A 240-nucleotide genomic window follows, 5' to 3' on the forward strand; every position below is an offset into this window, starting at 1 on the left:
CGACTGATAATGATCCGGCCCGACGATAAGTCCTCAAAACGGTATGCCTTCTCATGTTCGGAATACCCGAGAAAACGACACAGAGTAGCTCGCGGATCCAGCTTCAAACGCTTTTCCTTGGGAACGTGCACATATGCATGGCAGCCAAACACCTTGACATTTGCGAGTATCGGCTTTGTTCTTTGTCCATTCCTCGTAAGTAGTCTTGAGCGTCGTGTGAGCACGAGTTGGTAGCCGATT

The sequence above is a fragment of the Bremia lactucae genome, linkage group LG1, assembly GCF_004359215.1.
Source record: "Bremia lactucae strain SF5 linkage group LG1, whole genome shotgun sequence".
In the NCBI taxonomy this organism is placed as follows: Eukaryota; Oomycota; class Peronosporomycetes; order Peronosporales; family Peronosporaceae; genus Bremia; species Bremia lactucae.